The sequence below is a fragment of the Camelus bactrianus genome, chromosome 4 (assembly GCF_048773025.1).
Source record: "Camelus bactrianus isolate YW-2024 breed Bactrian camel chromosome 4, ASM4877302v1, whole genome shotgun sequence".
NCBI classification, from domain to species: Eukaryota; Metazoa; Chordata; class Mammalia; order Artiodactyla; family Camelidae; genus Camelus; species Camelus bactrianus.
In genome coordinates, this window is record NC_133542.1 from 76,848,075 (window position 1) to 76,868,062 (window position 19,988).

Consider the following 19,988-nt stretch of genomic DNA (forward strand, 5'->3'; position numbering starts at 1 on the left):
TCCTTGGCACCCACGTGATCTCTTGCCTGGGCTCTTTGTCTCCTTCAACAGAGGCGAGCTCTCTGGAAGGCAGAGAGAACGTGGCCACAGCCACAGATAAGTCACCACCATCCTGCTCTGTGGCTGGGGAGGCAGCGAGAACATGACCCGGCAACACCAGGTGAAGAATCCCAGGGAAGCCTCTGATTGGCTGGCCGCCGGCCAATCACGACGGAGGGAAGTCGGGTGGCGGTGCCGTGTACAGACAACGTGGCCGCCTCTGGGGGCTCTTGATCAACTGGTCCGTCTGCCGAGGGCTGTCCCAGCTTCAGCAGTGGCAGTCCGTGTCCCATCTGGCAATCAAGACGGCGGGTCTCTCTAAACTCAAGAATCCATCTAGAAATTTCCAAACTCATTTAGTGAGTTCTGTAGCATGTCATAACCTGTTTCACGAGCGTTTCATGTGGGCAACTTCCCCACAGACTGTGTCCAACGGGACAGCAAGCAAGAGCTGAAGCCAGGTCAGGGTGTGCCTCGGGGGTTTCGCCCCTCGGCCGAAGGCAAACCCCAGCCGCCTCGGGTTAAACGGGACCCGCCGTGGGGAGCTTCTGTGACCCCCAGCCTCTCGCGGGAGGCAGATTCCTCTTCCAAGCGTTGCCAGCCCGGAGCTGCACAGCTGCGACTTGGGGTCAGTCAGGCGTGAGTATCAGACATGACCGGTTCCCCACCTGCAAGTCCTCCCGAGAGAGGCACCGATCAAGCCGCCATGAGAGCTCCCGCTCCCGACAGAGGGGTCCTGGGCCACAGCTGCTGGACATCGAGGCGTTCCAGTTTCCCTTCAAGCAAGAGGATCAAGGCCCCTGGCCCCTCCATGACCTGCTCAGACGGCCAGGAGAGGGCATTTGGGCCGCCCTGGTCCCTGTGAGCTTGCTGGTGGCAGGAGTGGCCCTGGGACCTCAGGTCACCTGGGCTCAGACACAGTGTGGGGGGGGTGCTGCGGAGGAGGGGGGCACACAGCTTTTAGCACCATCCACGTGCAAGTTTCCACCGTCTCTGATGTCCAGAAAACCCAAGAGCATGTGCAACAGTAGGTGGCATTCGCTGTGTGCTGGCTGGGGTGGCACTGAGCTGCAGCTTTGCAAGGGGGGAGAGTCTGGCCTTTTCCTGGACAGCCACTGTCCCCTGATGTCCCTCCCACCACTAGCATCCTTGAGGGGCACTTCCTCCAATCTGCTTCCTCCAATCAAGTCTCTCTGGTCCCACTCACCTAAAAGGGTGCAAAAGGTTACCTAATCAAAATAATTTACACCTCCTTGTAAAGACTGCGGGGCTTAACCTTTTGGGGAGAGGCTTGCCCCTTCCGTCTGAACATGCGTCACCTGGACCTGGACGGCTGAATCAGGGAGGTGACTCATCGGATCGGGGCATCTCCCTGACCCTAGGACAGTGCCCCCAGCCCCGCAGGCTGCAGGAGAGCCCACTAGGGGCTTCAGGATTCTGGAATGCTGCCAGGCCCTCTCCTCCAGAGGGAGCCGGTTTGGGGTGGGAGTGGTCCCTCGGTGCTCCGAGGGCGGGCTGCCGTCAGTGGGAGAGCAGGTGGCACTGCGCCACCCTGGAGCTGACAGTGATGGACGTGGTTGGATCAGGGACCAGACAGCAAGGAGCTGAGGCCCCCACTGCTCAGTTCAGCCTCTCTGCCCTGCTCCTCAGAGGCAGCTCCAGACCTCGGGCTTCTCCAGCTGCCGGACGTCTGCATGGGTCCAAGGAGGTCGCGTGGGCTTCGGCTTCCGAGGGCTTGGGGGTGGAAGGGGCGGGGCCTCGTCCGGCTCACAGAGGTGGGACCGGGCGCTGGGCTTTGTCACCAGGCAGAGGAGGAGGGGGGCACTCCCATGGGAGCTTGCTGTAGAGCGCATCGCTCACCTTTCAGAGGACCATATCACCACCCCCACTTTCCAGGTGAGAACACTGAGGCTCTCTCTGGGGAGGCTGCATGCCCATCACCAGAAGTGGAGTCTCTGTGGGGCTCCTGGAGCCCAAACTGGACCCAGGTCATGCGACCTGCCCTTGTGGTGTCCAGCTGCTTCCTGGGCTGCATCTTCTCAAGTCCCGTCTGATCTTAAGACGAGTTTAAATTCACCTTTTTAATAAACTAGAGAACGTGACACCTTGGATGGGGAAGGGGGTCCCTGGAAGTGTTTGCTCGTGTTAAGGACGTCCACTAAGGGTGGACTCGTCCTGTCTGCAGGTCACGGGGAGGCACCTGCTCTTTTGTGGGTGACCCTTCGATGAAGGACTTGGCCGGCGTCTGCCCACGGCCAGCCCCCAGCCAGGAGAGAGCAGGTGCTCGGCGGTTATGGCCTCAGGAAGGGGCAACGGGGCAAGTCCCCACCCCCAAGCCTCTCCCGTGACCAGGGTCTTGCCCCCAAGGACTTGCTGGAGAGACTTAACTGGGACTCAGTGCAGGAAACAGACCTGGAGGGGTCCATGCTGACACCCTCCGCGATTTGGGACAGGCTCTCTGAGGGCCAGGGACACTGTTCAGCCGGCTCCGGAGGGCACCGGACCGGTCGTCTTTGCAACACAAATGAAGAGCCGCTCCCGCCTTCCCGGGCCTGCGCTCCGGGAGCCTCCGCCGCCAGCCTCCGCCCAGGCTGCTCGCTGCCCGTCATCCTACAAAACGCTGCCGGGGCCTTTCTGCGGCTGCAGGGACAGCTCTGAATCTCTGCCGAGGGCCTGCACCGCGGGGCCCGGATAGGAGCCGCGCCCCGGAGAGGAGCGCGAGCAACGGCGGTCTGTTGACTGCAGGTAATTAAGTCGCCGCGTGGCTGTGGAACACAAATTATATGATGATTAATCCCCGGCACAGCGAGGGCATTTTTCATCTTCAAAGCGCTCCTTTCTTGCTCATTATTCATCTCAGCTCCAGGGAGAGAAGTGCTGGTTCTCTTCTCAAGAGCAGGGAAGCCGAGTCAGCCGTGCCCACCCCGCCCGCCGCCTCGGCACCCAGGGCAGACAGCCCCAACGGCCAGCTCGGGCGGCCACGGAGCTCCGCGTGCGTCTCCAGCCTCGCCAGGACACGGATGCCGGAGTCAGTACAAACGTGACTTTAAATAACAAGAAAGCCGCCCGGCCCCCGGCCCGCCCCGCCGCGACAGCCGGTGCCTTTGCGACGCCTTTGTTCTTATTTTCGTCTTGCACCTGCCTCTCCGGCGCGCAGCCTCCCCGGAAGGCCGCCGGCCTTGCCGTTCTCAGAGCGAGCAGTTTAAAGGAAGGTGCTGTTTCGCTCTTCAGTGCCTTCCTTTCCACTTGGGACCAACTGCTCTAAGTACAGCCATGCCCTCTCTTGCATCCACATTGTTGTGAGTGTTTGAGGCTGTAAATAACGTTCCCTCGGTGCTCAGGACAGAATCATTATTTTCCCCCAGTTCCTGGGATGAGTGATAAATTAAACATTTGTGCTGCTCCCCACCCCACTCACAGCTGATAGGGAAGGCGGGCGACGTGCTGCACCTGTCGTGGAGGGTGAGGGGCTGCACCGAGGCCGGGAGAGGACCCAGGCCGGGCTGGGCTGGGCGCTGGGGGGCGCCCCCAGCATGCGGTGGGGGTTGGGGGGCGCCGTCCTGACACAGGGCTCCTCCTGGCTTCTTCCTCCGCACGATCTTCCAAGCTTCGGGCGCTTATCCTGGGGGCTCAGAGGTCAGGTTGCCCCCGCGCCGGTCCTGTTACCAGGGAGGGGCGGGAACCTGAGGCAGAGGGCTGATTTCTGGAGCAAGCGTTGCTTCTCCGTTTCTTCTCCGCCTGCCGGCCTCCCACCCCGTCTGCGGGGGTCGGACCCACACAGCCCTCAGGCGGCCTCGCCCAGAACCTGAGACTCGGTGTTTCTCCCGGGGTGCTGGCACGGCTCCGGCAGGCGGGAGCAGTCCTTCCTGGTGGAAGCGGAGGTCGTGGGCAGACAGGGCCCACGGAGGCGGCTAGACCACTTCCCGGGGACAGGAGCCACGGTTCCACGGCCACGGCTGGGCCGGTGGGAGGGGCCCGTGGGGTCTGACCTCTGCAACAGCTGCAGCGCCCGCAGCGGGTGGGGCTGCGGGCACCGGCCCGTCGCGCCCTGGGCTCCCGTGGGGGCCCCTGCGTGGCAGCCGGTCCTCGGGCCCTTCTTGCCTCGATTTGAAGACAGCCCTCTGCTCTGAGACCCCCGGCCACCTTTTTGACATTAAGATGTCCTTGGTGAAGGAGAGGACAGTGTGGAGACACTGCCTTAGACTCTTCCTTGGGCTTTGGTCTGCGTCCGCTCAGCAGCAGTGGACGTGCTGGGTGCTGACGGGTCGGAACCGAAGCCGGCTTCCTCCCCGCCCCGACCTGCCCGTCGCTCCGGGCGCCCCCGCGGGGGAACTCAGCTCGGCGGCACCGTGCTTCTCCGCCGGCCCTGCACCCTCCTCCGACGGAGGTCAGGCGCCGCACACACACAGGCACACGCTCACGGGCGCACACACGCGTGCTCACCCCGCGCTCAGACACAGACACACGTGCTGACAGGCTCGTTCCCATGCACACCGTTCGCAGACACGCACGAGCTCCCGCACATGTGTGTGCGCTCACACACACTCACAGCCCTCTGACGCACACACAGGACACACACCCACACGCCCCGCCCGCTGCCCGGGGTCTCTCCCCTCCAGGACCCCCACACCAGCCGGATGTCTCCTTCAGGCAGGCGGCGGGCAGAGCCAGGGAGAACCCGGGGCTCCCTCCTGGGCGCAGCCTCGTGCCCTTGTGCCCGGGGGCAGCTGAGAGGCCCGAGCCTGGCAGGGACATAGGCTCCGTGCTCCCCGGGGGGGCGGGCACCAGGCGGGACAGTGCAGAGCCTCCGCCCGCGCTTGGCACAGGCTTGGCCATCTGTCTCCCTGTGCATGGGGGCGGGCAGGCTGTGTCCCCTGTGCTGATGACCACCCACGAGCCTGCGGCCTTCAGAACAGCCTGCCACATCCGGCACCCGCCTCAGCAGCCCAGGAGGCAGGCTGCGGGTCGCAGACTGACGGCTGAGGAGCGTGGTCTCTGGACGGGGAAAGGGCGCAATGCTCACAGTGCTAGCCAGCCGCCGGCCTGCACCAGAATCCCTGCAGATTTCTTACATTCAGACACCAGAGCCCCCTCAGAAGGCCAGCGTCTCGGGGCAGGGGCCACAGGGCAGAGGGCTTTGGCTCCCGTGGAACGTGCCGGAAGACTCTTCCTGCTGCACCAGCACCTGCGGCTGACCAGCTTTCTCAGGCAGCTCCTGGAAAAACAGTGCGTCTGCCCAGCAGGGTGTAGCTCCGGACCCTCTAACCGGGACTCCAGTGCCAGACAAGCCGCCCTGGCTGGCCTTCGTCCCCACGGCCTGGAGAGCTGCCCTGCTCTGTTACCCCTGGCTAGGTCTCTTGGTCGGCAGGGGGGACAGGTGACCAATGACTGCATTTCACAGAGGAGGCTAAGGCTTCATGGGGCCAGGGACAGGGGCCACGGAGTCACTGCGTGGCCTCAGGCCAGTCCACCACCCATCTGCTGCTGCTGGCCTGAGCCCTTCAGGAAGGCAACCATGGGGGTTCACATCCCAGCCCCACGAGCTCCCCTGGGAACTTCCTCACCTCCCCAGCCCAGGCCCTCAGCCTCGGGGAGCCCATCGCTGACCACAGATGGCAGCGTCTGCCCACTGGGGCCCGCTCACCCACTGAACCCACTCGGGTCCAGGCACATGGTGGATCCCAGCCTCGGGCTCTTGTAAACATGCCAGGTGCTATTCACCGAGGTCACATTCCAAGTTAACGGTGACCAGGTGCGTGACGGCACCATTCTTGACCAGAGCCCCCTCCCCTGTGAAGGTGGGATGTGGGGACAGACACTGTCGCACGTGCAGAGCCGGGAGCGGGCCCCGTGCCCGGCAGACTGCGAGGCGGTCAGCTCCGAGGCGGGTGGCTTGATCCCGGGGATTTGCTCAAAGCTTTCTCATTTGATCAGCCCTGCCTGTTCCGTATGGGAAGCTTGGGCGGATGCAGGAAAATCAAAGAAACCCATTAAGAACTAGCCAGAAACACCCACTGCTGGAGCCCCCCGACACCCCCAGTCTCTTCCCACGCTGCCCTGGGCCGGCCGCCGGCACGTGGCCTGGGTTCTAGGACACAGGGCAGAGCCTCCCCCGGCCACTCTCTGCTTCTCGGCCGGGCTCTGGGCCCGCACCCCGGCCCAGCACTGCCACGGGTGCCCCCGGCGTGGGCTGACCCTTGCCCCTTCATACAGGCAGAGACCCCAGCTCACCCTTCGAGCACCTTGTCCAAGGCCACATCCCACCCACCCAGCTGGGACCAGACCTTCTGCGGAGTCTGGAGGCAGGGCTTCTCAGCCTGGGGCCCAGCGGTTGGCAGGTGAGCCGTGGGCAACACTTAGGGAGGAGGCCTCCCCGGAGCCCGGGAGCGCAGGGGGCAGTGAGTGAGGCCAGGCTCCGGCCTCAGCTGTGGCGCCCAGGGGTGCACCCCGCCAGCCCGGCTCACACGCAGCGGCAGGAGCTGCTGCTGGCTGTGCCCCTGAGATAGAGCTGTGTGCTCAGAGCATCCTCTGCCTGTGGAAAGGGAGGCAAATGGTGTCACCACAGCTGACGGCACCTCCACGCCACCCTGCCTCCCGCCACCGCTGCCACCAAGGCCGACGGCACGCCCTGCGGTGACAGGTCCCCCTGCAATCCACCGATTTCCAGCTGTCGGAGGCCCCACAGCACGCCGTGGGGGAAGGCAGCAGGGGCAACACGAAATCTCGTTTCTCTGATGGCCCCAGAGGAGGCCGGGAGCCCAGGAGCCGAAGGCCCTGCTGAGGAGGAGGCAGAGTGTGGATGGGGAGGCTGGCCTGCGGGGGACGGCCGGGCACCAGGGCGGGGTCTGGGCCGCCCCCGCCCACCGTGGTGCCTGGTCAGGAGGAGGCGCCCAGACGTCTGGGCGAGCAGCTGGCAGCTCTCCGAGGCCGTTTCCCCGCGCGTCCGGAACTGACGGGCACCATCCTCTTTCTCCCTCCTCACCTTCCAGGACTCAGGGCTGGAACGGTGACCGAGGACAAGGAGTGACAGGCAGCGGCCACCCCCGGGGCTTTGGGAGCGCTGGGCCAGCTGCCATCTCCCCACCGAGAGGGTTTTCTCTCCCCCCGCAGCCGGTCACTCCAGGGGGAGCGGCGGTTTCTTTCTCTGACCGATGGACCGCTGGGCTCTGCATGACCGTTCCGTACGCTGGACACGGGCTGCCCTCCTTTCTCTCGTTCCCCGTGACATCCCCAAACTCCGGCTGAGACGCTTGCTGATGGGAGCTGGGGTCACGGGGCTGCGCCCCACAGATGACCAACTGCCCCCCAGCGGCCGGGGTGCGGCCTGGAACCCTCAGCCCTGGCTCAGCACAGGGACAGGTAACCCCGCAGGTGACCACAGCGCCGTGCTGCCCCTGGGGTCCTGGACCCACCCGCCCCCCCGGACGGACCGTGGTCCCCTCCCCACCCCGCCCCCTCCTCTCTCTGCCCCACTCCCTGGGTATCTGAACACACTCACGCTTATCGACGTGTGCGTCGATCGCTTGCTCGTTGCCTCCCCGTCCCCCGGAGAATGAGCGCGGGGTCCAGTCCACCCAGTTCCCGGTCCTTGGAAAGCACCGCATAGACGTTCATGGAAGAAAATGAATGCGCAGGTCGGCACTGGACAGACAGCAGGGCCCAGAGAGGACGCTCCCCGAAGGCATCCCTGCGGGGGGCAGGGGGGCAGACATCCGCCAGGAGGGACAGAGCCAGGGCGGCGGGAAGACACGCACGGAAACAGCCAGGCGGTGCTGTTCGTGATCACCCCACCGCGCAGAGCCCCGAGGGTCCCCCCCAGAGACCAGATAAACAAACTGCAGGGCAGCCGTGCAGCGGGAACTCCCCACAAAGGAGGGGCGCCGCGGCAGCGCTGGCGAAGGCCCGGGACGCCCGCGGGGCAGAACGCACCAGCCACGGCGCTCCCCTGCGCTGCCACGCGAGCGGGTCTCAGAACGGGCGCAGCCAACGGTGGTGGCCGCAGGCACGTGGAGGCACCGCTGGCGGGGGGACCGGAAAGGGCTCCAGGGGACTTCCTGGGGCGACGGAAGTTTTCTGTAGTTTGGGGCTGGAGCGGTGGTCACCTGGGTATCTACAATTGTCAAGTATTTTTAATTAAAACTGTGCTTTTTGGTGTGTAAATTTTTCTCAAATAACGAATGAAGGAGCACAGAGCACACTTGAACATAAACTCCAGCCGCGCTCCGGCTCACCCGCCAGCAGGACCCCGGCACGAGGGCGGAGGGGTGCCTGGGTCGACGTGGTTGCCCTCGCGTTCCACTGGTCACCTCGGATTCCGGCCCCGTAAGTGTGAGTCTTTTCCGGTCACCGTCGTTTTCCACGCAGTTTTCCTAAGACACCACTCACGTGCCATGAAATCAACCCACTTCAAGTGTGCAAATTCAGGGTGCTCACCGAGCCGCGCAGCCGTCAGCACGGTCTAGTTCTGGAGCGTTTTCATCACCCCCAACGGGACCCTGTGCCCTCAGCCGACCTTCCCCGTCCCCGGGTGCCGGTCCGCCGGCTTACTGGCCCTCAGACTTGCCTGTAACAGACGCTCCACCGTAACAGACTCACGGCATACGAGCTTGTGGCTGGCTTCCCCCAGCGTCAGGGTCCCCGGCCCACCGCGGTGCAGTGCGAGGCAGTGTCCGTTCCTCCCCCTTACAGAGCAGTATTCCATCAGATGCACTGACCACTTCTGTTTATCCGTCAGTTGATGGAATGGGGGTTGATTCCTCGTCTGTCCGCAGTGGGCGCTGCTGCTGCCCTGTCGGCTCACTGAGGACCTCAGCCCCTGCGCTGAAACCGCCGTGTGACTCTCCAGGCCGGACCACGGCGGATTACAGCGGCCCCGCCTGGGGGCTCCCAGGGAAGCCGCCCCCACACCCCCCCAAACCACACTGGGTGATGGCCGTGCACCGGGCTCTCGGGGCAGCTGCAGGCAGGGACCCAGGCCCCGGTCACCCTCCTGCCTCGTGTCTGTGTCCCGGGCCCCGCGGCTCAGCCCTGAGTCCCCTCACCTGACACCCTGGGAGGCCTCCCCTTCAGGCCTGTCTGTGCAGACTTCCCTGCAGGAGGGGACCCTGCAGGCACGCCCCCCACCTCTGACCCAGCACCGGAGCCCCTCCCTTCACGGCCAGCCCACTCCCCACCCCAGCCCCAGGGTCCGTGACACTGCCGGGCCTTTGGCTGGGGCCCTGCACACCTGCGCCCACCCAGCGGACCCCCGATGGGGCAGCGGTTCACGGGGCAGTGAGACAGGGGCGTGGGCGTCTGTCCAGTTTTCTCTGCTCGCTTCCGCCCTCACGGGTGGTGACGGAGGCTGACCTCTCCCCCTCCCGTCCTGTCGCTCTCATCCGCTGCCCTGATGCCCTCCCAGCTCAGCCACACTCCCGACATGTGCGTGTTTCGGGGACACCGCCAGGTCGGGGGCAGCAGGGTCGCACGGCACCACGCCGCGCTGCTCACCTGCGTCTTCCCGACCGCAAACGGCGCGGGGCCTCTCCCCGGGCGCTCGGCAGCCGCTTGTGACCGTTGCTCTGAGAAGTGTCCTCCACCCTTTAAGAAGCCGGGTCACTTCTCTCCTGCTATGATTGGGAGTCAGAGTCGTTTCTGGCGTCTAGACTCGAGCCCCTTGTCAGATACACCGCCCGCACATGTTTCCTCCCGTTCTGTGGTTTTCTCTTCGCTCTGTGTCTTTGACGTACCAAGTTTTTACTTTGGATAAAGTCCAACTGATATATTTTTCCTTTTGTTCCTTGTGCTTTTGACGTCAGAGCAAAGACACTAGTGCCCAGTCTGGGCTCACAGAGATGCCGGCCTGTGTTTCTTCCAACAGGTTCACAGACACTGAGGTCTCGGTACATTTTGGGACTGTTTTTAACGTGTGGGTAATTTTTGTGCACGCAGGGGGCTGCCCAGCGGTCCCAGCGCAGCTTGTTGAAAAGACTGTCCTTTCCCACTGCTTTGCCTTCGGATCCTTATGTAACATCTGTCGACCACCAGTGCCAGGGTCCGCTTCCGACTCTCCGTACCATTCTGTTGATCTGGGCGTCTGTCTGTGGCGCCAGAACCACACTGGCTTCGAGGTAGATTTTGAAACCAGGACATGGGAGTCCTGCAACCCAGTGCTTCTTTTTCAAGGTGGTTTTGACTATTCTGCTTTCCTGTATTTCCACATGCATTTTAGTGTCCGTCTGTCTATTTCCACACAAAAAAGCCAGCTAAGGGTTTGATGGGGAGCACACCGGGTCTGCAGACAAGCTTGCGGAGCATCGCCGTCTTAGCAGTAAGTCTCACGTCAAGAACACGGGATGCTTTTCCATTTAACTGTAATTCCCGTCAGCAGTGTTCCGTGGTTTTCCGTGCACAACCCAGCACTTCTCCTGCTAGAGGCACCCCTAGCTGCCGCACTCCTTATGTTGCTGTTAGAAATGGAATTGATTCCTTATTTTCGCTTCTGGGTTGTTTGTTACAAGCATGTGGAAACAGAACTGATTTTTGCACGTTGGCTTTACATCCCACCACGTGGCTGAGCTCTCTCTCAGTCAGGAGAGTTCTCGGTGCTGCGTCGCTGTGGGCTCCTTGTGACCGTCTGTGTACAAGGCTCAGGTCATCTGCCCGCAGAGACAGCTGACTGTTTCCTTTCCTTTCTGGATGCCTTTGATTTCTTTTTCTTGCCTAGTTGCTTAGGCTGGAAGCTTCAGTGCGAAGCTTTATAGAAGCGGTGAGAGTGGACGTCCTAGTCTTGGTCCTCATTTTAGGGAAAAGCATCCAGCCTTTCTGCCTGAAGTATAATGTTCTCTGTGGGCACAGTGGTTATTTTTAAATGGTGCCAAAGCAAAGTCTTCCTTCACTGTGTCCACAACTCCTTCAGCAACGAGGCTCCAGAACCCTTTGTTCTTTCTCTGCTTCCTCATGCCTGCCCACCACACTGCTCGGTCCTTCCTGCTTCAAGACTTCCAATTAAAGCCGCCCGCTGCTTCCTACAGTACCCCTGACCTTTCAGCTCAAGTTGGAACCACAGGACACCCCGAGCACTTGGTGCCTGAGTCCTCAAGGCAGACTGACTAACTGGGGTTCTCCAGTCCGCGAGTTGGGGCTCTCCTTGGGGGAGCAAAGGAGAGCCACGGGAATGCTGACAACGGGCATTCAGACAGCACCTCCTTTCGGATTTGCAGCTGTCACGGATCCTGTAGGAGTGCACCGTTGGGTGGGGGGATGCATAAAGGAGGAGCATGCGTTCTTATTGAAGCACCATCAAGGGTCAGGAGGGAAAGTGCAAATCTGGCAGCAACACTGACCCCGGCAGAGTCGTCATTAAATCCATGCAAAGCTCATTTCCTCTGCGATTATCTGTCAAGCCCCTACCACGTCAGGTGCTGGGGGAACCGGAGTGAGGGGGCCGGACGGAAGCCCTGCCCTCTGGCACGTAGGCCTCGTGGGTCCCGAAGCTTGCGCCCGGGGAGGCCGCACTCTGCACCAGTCGTCGGGGGGGGGGGGGGGGGGCGGGGCGGGGCTGGCTTCTCCCTGCGGAGTGAGGATGGCCGAGGGCTTCCCGTCATAGGGACCTACCGTGTGTCCGTGCCTTAGCGAGCCCTGGACCTCTGACCTCGGGGAAGGCAGCTGGCAGAGTGAGGGAGAAAGGAGCATCGTGCTGTGATGTGACCCTTGGCCTGGGGCTGGAGCAGGGTCATCCCTGGAGCAAGGCTGGTGGACACCAGGGCTGTGGATCCAAGCTCCAGCCTCTGTCACCTGGAAGTGACCATGTCAGAGGCAGGTGAGGACTAAACATGGTTCCTTAACCTTAAACACATATTCTTCTCTGTCAATCTGGTCTTAAAACCAGACTCCAGATTCACACCGTACTATCAATTACAGAGTTTCACGTGCAGCCTAGTAATGGAGGCGCACACAGGCTGATAAATCATGAATGGCACTTGATTCTGGATGCAGGGCAAGTGAGGTTCCTCAGTGCCTGTGGCCCATGCAGAAGGCAGGGATGACCGGTGGGTGTGGCACCTGCAGAATGACTCCTCTCCCCGCCCGGGCCGCTCCGAAACCGGCTGTGTGCTGTGTCCATGGGCACGGCCCCAAGGCAGTGCTGTGGTCCCCGCCCCTCTGGGTCATCCGGCCGCTGCAGTCCGACAGGACAGCCGTGTCCAGCCAGACGGGGCCGCCGTGTGCTTCTGTGCCACCCTCACTTGTCCCCACGTGGTCTGTGCCGTGGAAGGAGCTACCGGGATGGAGGCGTGTTTTGAGCCAGGGACACCGGAGCAACCGTGCTTGGAACATCCAAGCGTCTCCTGGGCAGGAAGCTGGGAGGTGGCGGCGGCAGCCCAGGAGGGCCTGATGGGGGGTGTCGCCCACACTGCGGGCCCCATGAAGGAAGCGCCCCACCCCAGCCTCTGTCCCACATCCCCCAACTCAGACCTCCTCCGTCCCGTCTCCTCTTCACTGTGTCAACAGCAGAGAGAAATGTTTTCTGAGATCTTTTTCTCCTAAAGTCTCAAAAAATCAACATGAATGACGAAAATCCACCAGGTTCCCTGGAGGTGCCATTTCTCTGGCATTGGGTTAAAATTTAAAATGTGGCTGCAGTCAGCTTTTGTATCTTTCTGTGTGTCTGTGTCTCTGCACGTGTGCACTTCTGTCTGGCGGGGTGTCTGTGTGTGCATGCGTGTGTGCGAGCGTGTGTGTGTGCCTACACGCATGTGCACACAAGCGCAGCCCGTGCGGTCTTGGTTTGATGAGCTGAGCGACCACAGAGCCTCATCCTCCCCCCGGTACAGGGGGCTTAATCGGCGTGTTCTAAAGGGCAGAGCCAATTTCTACGAATTTCACGTGGTGTCCTCGTGTGAGCCTTTCAGCGCAAAGTCTGGCTGGCCTCAGACATTGTCACCATTATCCGGGGACGGCTGGACACCACAGAGAGCTCCTTTCTTTTCCTGTGGGCCCGGGGGCCTAGGGCTTCACTGCTACGGGGGCGAGGTCTGTATGAGGCTTTGATCAGAGAGGCAGAGCCACCGGAGATGTATTTAAAGGATTTATTATGGGAATTTGCCCCGATGCAATTGTGGGAGGCCTTTAGTTCGTGTGTTCTAAAGGGCAGAGCCAATTTCTATGAATTTCATGGGGTGTCCTTGCTTGAGTCTTTCAGTGGAAAGCCGGGCTGGCCTCATTCTGCGGGAGGCTCTCGTTTCTGTGTCCGCCAGTGGCGACTCGGGCAGCCTGTCGGGAAGGCGAGGTGGATGTGGAATGCGAAGTCGGGGAGCAGGGCCATCCTGCTGGGATGAGTGGAACCTCCAGGGCGGCCCGGCTACTGCTTCTGGCTTCAACGCCAAGTGTCCTGCAGGAGAGGCTGGGGCCCTTCGTCGGGACTGGAACACACCCCTGGCCCCGGGGTCGGGGTCGGGGCCTACGGAAGAGCGGGCTGGTGCTGACGTCACCGCCCAGGCCCGCGAGGTGCGCCTGCAGACACGAGGGAGCGAGCGCCTCCTGGCGGCCGCGGCCTTCGGCAGAAGCCCTGCAACCCCAGGCGGGACCACCGCGGGGTCAGGCCAGCCGGGGGCTGCGCGCGGCCGGGAACCTGGCAGCAACGCGGCGCAGGCGGGCCGAGCAGCAGAAGCCCACCCCAGTCCACCCTGCCAACCTGGCACCGCAGGAAGCGCATTTAAACAGACCCAGAGCCCATGCGCACGCCTAACGCGACGCTGCCTCCCTCATGAAGCTGAAGGCACGCTAAGCGTCTTCCCAAAGCGGGCTCGGGGGCCCTTCCCCACCTCCGGGTGCCGCCCGCGCCCGCGCCCGCGCCCGCTGAGTCGCGCCCCGTGTGTGTCCTGTGACTTGGGGTGCCCCAGGTGTATTAGTCACTAGTGCTGCATAGCTCCTCACCCCGAAACTCAGAGGCGTCACCCGTCCCCCTGAGGACAGGCATCTGGGCGTGGCTTGCCGGGGGTCCCGCCCAAGGTCCCATAGCGCTGCTCGGGGGTCCAGCGGGCGCCATGTCTGGCCTGCAGGTTGGACGGGGTTGGTGGGGGGTGGTCCCGCACGCCCACCCGCACGGCTGTCGGCTTGGGTGGTCAGGCCCTCGCCCCACGAGCCTCCAGCGGGGCAGCTCCCCACGGCGGAGCGGCGAGGGCCCCACGGCAGCGCGGGGGCAGGAAGGCGGAAGCCTCGGTCCTTTTGTCAGCGGAATCTTGGGAGCGAGCACACGTCACTTTTGCCAGATTCCACCTACTGGTCAGAAGCGGGTCGGTAGTGCGGCCCGCACGCAAAGGGAGGGCGTGACATAAGGCCGTGAACACGGAGAGGAGAGGACCGCCCTAGAGGCCCCCCCGACCCCCCGTCTGACTGAGACAGTTACCGGCCTCGGTTAGAAGCAGAGAAGCAGGAGCCGGGGGCGGGAGGGCAGCGGGTTAACAGACACACAGCGCGACATGTCTAGGTTAGCCGCAAATACGCGACCTTGCCCCTCCCCATCCGCACCGCGCACGTGTCCCGAGAGGGTGCTCGCCCCCGCCCGCGTGCACGCCTCTGCCCTCAGCACGCACCTCAGGCGGCCTGCTCCTCGCTGACGCGTGACCCACTTCCTCACCCCCAGGTGTCGGCACCGGGACACTGCCCGTGTGTGGGGACGGTCGTCCCCACTTCGGCCGCGGTGCTTTGAGCGTCCCGAGCAGACAGGTGCCTGGGAGCCGCGAGATTGAATTTCTAGAGCCCTGTTGCTGCCCTGGGGCCTTCCGGATGGAGGAAGCCCCGGCCCCAGGCTGCTCAGGGAGGCTCTGGAGCTGGGTCAGCAGAGGGGTCTGACCCACAGCCTCCTAGCTCCTCTGGTGCCGGGGTCACCTCGGGAAGTGTCCCTATGGGGGGCAGCTCCGGCTCCGGGTGGAGGCTGTGGCCGCTTGTCCTGGCCCCAGGGCCGCTCCCACCGCCCCCTCTGACTTCCGCAGGGTTGACGGGGATCCATCCAGCTGTTCCTTCCGTCTTTCAACCATTCCCTGAGCAAATATGGACCTGGGGCTGACTCCTCGAAAGCCGACCATGAACAAGACAGGCAGAGTGACTGCGTGCTGGGGCCAAGTCCACGCAGAGGTAAAGGCACCCAGACACTTAGGGCAGACGTCCACTCCGCAGGCGGCGAAGTCCGCAGGAAGCCTCGTGGGACGGAAGGGCCTCTCTGATGGGCATCGGGGGGTGCTTTCCAAGGCAGGGCCAGGGTGGGGCGTCAAGGGTGGGCTGAGCGGCCCCAGGCTTGCATTTCTGCATTCTGGCAGCCGGAGGGGAACGTGGGGAGGTGGAGCAGGCCGGCCACCTGGAACGGTCCAGGTGGCAGGGCTGGCCAGCCCTCTCGCCCCGCCAACCCGGGAGTGACCGTGCCGACCTTCCTGCTCACACGAGAGCCTGCGAAGCCCCGTTTTCTAGATCCTCTGAGATGTTCGTCCACGCGGGGGGGGGGAGGGGCCTGGGGGCCAGCTGTGTGACCAGGGAGGGTGCGTCTGAGGCAGATGGCCCGAGGACGCCAGGGGGGCACCCGGGTGAGGACTGCAGGACCCTCAGATGGGATGTGTCCCCCGCCTCCGGCCAGGCCCACACCGGACTCTCTGGCCAAAGTCGCTTCCTTGGGGAGACGTGAGAGGCAAAGCGCAGGCAAGAGGCCCTGGCCCCCAGGCCCTCCGCTTCTGGGCGCGGCCCTGGGGAGAGCAAGAAACGCCCCAGGGGTCTTACAGGGGCTCTGAGAGCCCGAGGAGAGGGGCTGCTCTGCCTGCGCGGAGCCGTTTGAGAACCAACACGCTCCCCCCCAGGGATGCGCGGTGCGGGAAGAGCTGTGATTAAGCCCCGAGCGGCTGCCGGAGGCGTGTGCAGCCCAGGAAGCCAGGGTTCTAATTAGCAATTAGGCCCTCTCTGCGGAGCCACGCCAAGCAGACACGGACACTCTGACCTGAGTCCCGAGAGGCACGGGGACGCAGCCTGTCTGATTTTCGGAAACACTAATGGCTTCTGTCAAAGCTGCTTGGATGAAAGGATGGGGGGGAGGCTCGGCCAGGAGGAGGGCCCAGGTCTCTGCTCCCGAACCCTCCAGGGCCTGGAGCCACAGAGGTGGTGGCTTTTCTGGGGCGAGCACACGGCCAGCACAGTGACGAGCTGTCTGGAAGGGGCGCAGAGCATTGCAGAGACCTCCCTGGTCCAAGGACAGGCGAGCTGGGAGACAGGGCCGGCGGCACGCCCGCCCGACTCCAGGGAAGGGAGAGATCCTGGCCAGCAGCCCCGACGCTGGGCGGCCCCCCAGGACCCCAGGGGTGAGCTGCCCTGCCCTGTGTCACCAAATCTTAGAACTTTGCAGCTGGCCTGCCCTGGAGACCAACTTCCCCTACAGGAAAAAGAACATGGGGCCAGAGGAGGGCCGTGTCCCAGGTCCCGCCCGCGTCCCCGGGACACACCCGCCACGTGAGGGCCCTTGGCCTCCCACAGGAAGCAGCTCATCAGTGAGCCACAGCTGAGTGGAAGGGGGTTCACTCAGGGATACACGCTCCGTACACGGGGTGCAGGCCTGGCTCACTCAGCCGGGGCGCCGCCGGGAGGCGCGGGGAGGCTGGTTTTTATGGGCTTGGTAGCTTCATATGCTGACAAGTCGGGGGTTATTGCAGCTACTTTGGGGAGGAGTGGGGCGTCCCTGGGACTGGGGCCGCCCCTGCCCCTGGGCCGTTTACGGTCAGCCCGGCGCGGCCCTGGGCCCTGGAGGGGACCCTTCAGCAGCTGCTGTGTTTCAGCAAGCCTGTGCCGGAGCGCAAGGTTACTGGGCGTGGAACCTTCCACCATCTTCGGGCCGATGGCTGTCATTCCTTTAATGGCTGCGCCCTGCCCCCCCCCCCCCCACCGCCTCACCCCAGCCTCCTGGTTCCCAAAGAGGGTAGCTGAGGCCAAGAGCAGCGTGAGCAGGTTGCGCAGGGGCTGGTGGCCTAGCCGGGACGAGGGCCTGGGGCTGCTGGCTCCCTGCCTGAGCCCTTCCTGAGGCTCCCATGAGGCGCTAATAGTCGTGAGCGCTTACTGACAAACACACGGAGTGAGTTTCTTCCAGGGGACTTCTGTGGCTTTTAAAAAGCCCGAAGTCACGATGTCTGGAACCCAGTCTAGAGAACGCTGGCTGCAGTATCCCGAGGGGGCGCCCTCACTTCCGCTACCGCCCCGCCCCGCCCCAGACGCCCCGCCCACAGACCCCCCAGCGCCACCACTCCCCCCCCGCCCCCGCCCCCGGCTCTCCCAGCTCCCTCTGCCCGGCAGGGTGATGGTTCCTGGGCAATTAAGGCCGTCCCCAGCCGGGCTGCAAGCACCTGGTGTTGCCGACAGTGACAGTGGTAGCCGGTGTCTGGGTTCTTGTCCCGCCCCAGAAGGAATTCAGAGGCAAGGCTTGGCGGTTAAGAAAGTAAAGGGATTATTAAGGGATGGACGGCACACTCGGGGGAGCGGCTGCCCTGAGTTTCTTTGGCAAGTTGGTTACAGAGGGTGTAAAATGAATGGGCGGAATATTCACTGGGGAGGGAAGGGCTTGGGGTCTGTTCCCTGACTTTCTTCCCAACGCCCCCTTCCCAAAGGCAGGAGGGATTTCTATCCTCATTTAGTCTGGGTCGGAAGTGCCGTGGCGTCGGTGCGCACCGGGTACTTCCAAGCTGCAAGGCTGCTGTTATTGAGATGAGGGCATAATGAGCAAAAGGGCACATTCAGACCCTGGAGATTCCTGCCTTTTCTCGCCTTCCTTTGTTGGCTCCGACCACCCTTCACCCCAAAGCTACGGCCACTTACCAGCCCAGGGGTTCCTGCTTTCCTTTCTCTGCGCAGGGACCCCTGTGCTCACATGACGTGTGGTTTCCTGTGTGTGGCCGGGGCCCCTCCCTTCTGCCCGCGTCCTCCCTTCTGTGTCACACCCAGCTGTCCGCTCTCACGCAGGACAGGTCGCGTGTAGCTGTTTTGCCTCCACCTCGGCCGGGCCCCCTGCCCGTCAGGTCTGCGCCTGCGTCGTGGTCGTCAGGTTCCCGGGCAGGGGTGGGAGACCGGGGCCCGGGGAAGGCACCACTCTGCCTCCGCCCCGCAGACGCGGCTCAGCTCGGACTCAGCTCACGGTCCCTCTAACTCCGACACGTGATGGTGACCATGGCCATGAACAGGCCCCACGAACCGGGGGACGCTGGCGGCCCGCACGACGTGTGCTGCAGACTCACACCCACGGTGTCCACGCACACACACACTCACACACACATCTGCGGGCGCCTCTTCCCAACAGCTCATCCTGGGGCGTACCTGCTCCCCAAGGCGCCAGAAATAAAGTGAAGAACTTTCCGTGAGCGGCTGCGGTGCTGAAGAGACCTGTTCCAAATGGGGAATAGTTGGCCGCCCAGGGCCTCCGCCCTCGCTGTTGAAGTGAAATCTGCTGACGCACCAGAGGAACAGAAATAAAACGACTGCGAGCGAGAGCGAGAGCAGGTAACGAGCACAGGGCAGCAGCTGCGCCGCGGCGGCGGCCGGGGGGTGGCGCGCGGGTGATGCTGGGCGGGGGATCGGCCACGCGGTGGCTTCACGGGGCCTTGGGACAGGCACCTCCTGGGACCCTCCGAGGCACCGGCCACAGTCGGCTTTAAGGCCTCAGACCCACGTCAGCCAGGCTGAGACAGGACAACGTGGGGGAGGGCGCAGCGTGTCCCGGGGCCCGGCCAGCGCCCGGGATGGCCCCGCCACGTGCGGGTCCTTGGCTTCCCGCAGGAAGGCGTCCGGGAGCCAGCCGCAGTCGAGTGGGGGTGGATTTACTCAGGGACACACGCTCCACAGACAGCGCGCAGGCTCCCAGGGACCAGAGAGGGGGCCGTGCAGAGCGGGGGCTGGCTTTTATGGGCTGCGGACCGCCGTAGGCTGACGGGGGCGGGGGCGGGGATTCCCAGGAGTCGGGCCGCCTCCCACGTCCCGGCCTTTCCTGGTCGCCCCGGGGCCGTCCTGGAGCCTGTGGGGGCCCGTCCCACGCTGACGTAGTGCAGTGGGCGCATCGTGCAGCTCAGGGTCACGGGGAGTCGCCGCTCCCGCAGCTGTCACTCCCTGAGTGGCTGTGCCCGGCCCCTCCCGCCTGTCTCCAGGCCACCACCAGCACGCACTGCAGAGCGCTCGGGGCTGGGTGGCTCGGTTGTCGTAACAGACCGGGCGGCTCAAACAACAGGCTTTTGGGGCCTCGCATCCTGGAGGCTGGACGTCCAGGACCCAGGTGCCGGAGGCCTGTCTCCTGGGCTTGCAGACGGCCGCCTCCTCCCTATGTCCTCGCATGCTCGCCTCTCTGCGCCTGTCTGTGTCCACGTCCCCCCCTTTTTAGAAGGACAGCAGTCAGGCCGGATCAGGCCCCACGCTAATGGCCTTTAACTCGGTGACCTCTGTAAAGACCCTGCCTTCTGACACAGGCACTTCCTGAGGCCCTGGGTGTCGGGGCTGCAGCCCATGAAGTTTAGGGGGACACGGCTCTGCCCCACTGCTCCCCTCACCCCGCCTTTCCCCGGCCCCCCAGTCCTCTCACTCACATGATAACCGTCACCCGCGCCTCCTGCACGCAGCGCTGGACGGGCAGCCATGGCCCGCAGGCGCCCCGCCTCTGGTGGACGTGAGGGTGGAGGACGGCTGCGCCACAGCAGGGTCGGAGCCAGCCCGCCCCGACGGCCGTGCAGCCCTGGGGCGCCACCCCTTCGGGAATGGCCTGTAGCGAGCTCTTTGAATGTTCGTTAATTCAGGATTGCATCCCTGGGCAGCTGCTAGCAGAACCAGTCTGCCCCTCGGGCAGTTCACCGGCACCAGGACAAAGGGGCAGCTCCAAGACCTGAGAGCAAGGTGGGTGCTGAGCCCCAGGGAGCAGAGCTGGCAGCCGCCCTCGCTGCCCCAGAGCCCTCGGGGGAGGACACATG

The 19,988-nt window shown here is 63.7% G+C and overlaps 1 long non-coding RNA gene across 1 annotated transcript; it reads right to left on the reverse strand.

Moving 5' to 3' along the window:
• Positions 1-7,513: 7,513 nt before the first annotated feature.
• LOC141577382 (uncharacterized) lies at positions 7,514-8,852 on the reverse strand. The gene is made up of 3 exons (XR_012506262.1): positions 8,271-8,852; positions 7,969-8,149; positions 7,514-7,626 (listed from the first exon to the last, which is right to left on the reverse strand). It is a non-coding gene; the product is annotated as an uncharacterized LOC141577382 (long non-coding RNA).
• Positions 8,853-19,988: the final 11,136 nt, after the last annotated feature.